The sequence below is a fragment of the Canis lupus genome, chromosome 2 (assembly GCF_048164855.1).
Source record: "Canis lupus baileyi chromosome 2, mCanLup2.hap1, whole genome shotgun sequence".
NCBI lineage: Eukaryota > Metazoa > Chordata > Mammalia > Carnivora > Canidae > Canis > Canis lupus.
In genome coordinates, this window is record NC_132839.1 from 49,256,982 (window position 1) to 49,259,343 (window position 2,362).

At 43.8% G+C, this 2,362-nt stretch overlaps 1 pseudogene; it reads right to left on the reverse strand.

The window, feature by feature from the left end:
- Nucleotides 1-465: 465 nt before the first annotated feature.
- LOC140610207 (tubulin alpha-1A chain-like) lies at nucleotides 466-2,058 on the reverse strand (annotated as a pseudogene).
- Nucleotides 2,059-2,362: the final 304 nt, after the last annotated feature.

Below are 2,362 nucleotides of genomic sequence, written 5' to 3' on the forward strand. Positions count from 1 at the left end.
TTTTCTAAACCCTTCTCTATATACCTTTTCCTGAAGATATACTTTTGTTGGGATTTGGGATGAGTGGCACTGAAGGATGGAAAAGGAAACTAGGATAGTACATCTTAAACACTTATAAGTACTTATACTATAAGTATAATATGCAAACCTTCAAACCACTGATATCAATTTTGCTTTGTAAAATGAACTTATAATATGCAAATCTTCAAACCACTCAATTTTGGTTGGTTTTTCAAACCAATCAATTTTGCTTTGTAAAATGAACAAACCAGCAGTTTGAAGAAGTGAATCAAGCTTGAGTGGCCAGAAAATGGTAAAGAATCCAAAAATGTGTTTGCCATAAAACTGGAGAGGATATCACACTTATAAAACAAGAGAGGACTGCTATGAGGAAGAATAATCCTATTTATTTATTTATTTATTTATTTATTTATTTATTTATTTATTTATTTATTTAATTTTAAGACAGGGAATACTTTATTCAAACCCATCAGAGAAATGGACAGCTTGGATCTGTAACAAAGCGTTGTGTTTTAAAGCATAGGTCAGTAATTGTATATGAGAGTATACACTGCTACATACAAATTAACTGATCAGAGCACAACTTTTCAATGTTCAAAACAGAATAAGCTTCCCTGTAAAAGCAGCACTTTTGTGATATTTTTAACTTTAGTATTCCTCTCCTTCTTCTTCACCCTCTTTCAACAGAATCCACACCAGCCTCCTCATAATCCTTCTCCAGGGCAGCCATGTCCTCGCGGGCCTCAGAAAACTCTCCTTCCTCCATGCCATCACCTACATACCAGTGAACAAAGGCACGCTTGGCATACATCAGGTCAAACTTGTGGTCCAGGCGAGCCCAGGCCTCAGCAATGGCTATGGTGTTGCTCAGCATGCACACAGCTCGCTGTACTTTGGCCAGGTCTCCACCGGGTACCACAGTGGGAGGCTGGTAGTTAATGCCCACTTTGAAGCCAGTGGGGCACCAGTCCACAAACTGGATGGTACGCTTGGTCTTGATGGTAGCAATGGCAGCACTGACATCTTTGGGAACCACATCACCACGGTACAACAGGCAGCAAGCCATGTATTTACCATGGTGAGGGTCACATTTCACCATCTGGTTGGCTGGCTCAAAGCAGAAAGCTGTTCATGGTAGGCCATCTCAGCAGAGATGACAGGAGCATATGTGGCCAGAGGGAAGTGGATGCAGGGATAGGGTACCAGGTTGGTCTGGAATTCTGTCAGATCCACATTCAGGGCTCCATCAAATCTGAGGGAAGCAGTGATGGAGGACACAATTTGACCTATCAACTTGTTTAGTGTAGGTTGGGCGCTCAATATCGGTTTCTATGACAGATGTCATAGATGGCCTCGTGGTCTACCATGAAGGCACAATCAGAGTGCTCCAGGGTGGTGTGGGTGGTGAGGATGGAGTTGTAGGGCTCTACTACAGCTGTGGACACCTTGGGGGGGGGGCAGGGTAGATGGAGAACTCTAGCTTGGACTTCTTGCCATAATCGACAGAGAGACGTTCCATCAGCAGGGAGGTGAACCCAGAACCGGTTCCTTCTCCAAAGCTGTGGAAAACCAAGAAGCCCTGAAGACCCGTGCACTGGTCAGCCAGTTTCCGAATTCAGTCCAAGACAAGGTCAATGATCTCATTGCCAATTGTGTAGTGCAGTGCCCTCGGGCATAGTTATTGGCAGCATCTTCCTTACCTGTGATGAGCTGCTCAGGGTGGAAGAGCTGGCAGTAGGTGCCAGTGCGAACTTCATCAATGACTGTGGGCTCCAGCTCTACAAACACTGCCCTGGGCACATGCTTGCCAGCACCCGTCTCACTGAAGGTGGTGTTGAAGGAGTCCTCTCCTCCCCCAATGGTCTTGTCACTTAGTATCTAGCCACTGAATGCCATGTTCCAGGCAATAGAGCTCCCAGCAGGCATTGCCGATCTGGACACCTGCCTCGCCGACGTGGATCGAGATACACTCACGCATGGTTGCTGCTTGGCAGCTGCCGGGCGGATAGCAGAGAAGAGGAGAGGTTGTTACTTCTTACAGCGTGACCTAATCCTAATAATTTAAAAGAGATCTTAGAAACCATAATTTCTGCAACACAAAATAGAATAAACACGACAATGAATACTTAAAACTACATTAGAAATCAGACCAAAAAATGTCACCCTCTGAAACACAAAAGTCAGAGGTAGGAATTGTAGGCAAAAATAGGAAGACCTCATGAAATAGAACCAGGGACTCAATATCTGTAGAACCAGAAGTATTAGGAAGAGAAACTAAAGAAGACCAAGAAGTGTTAAAAAAAAAAAAAAAAAAGATCTCAACTAATAACTACAATTGTAT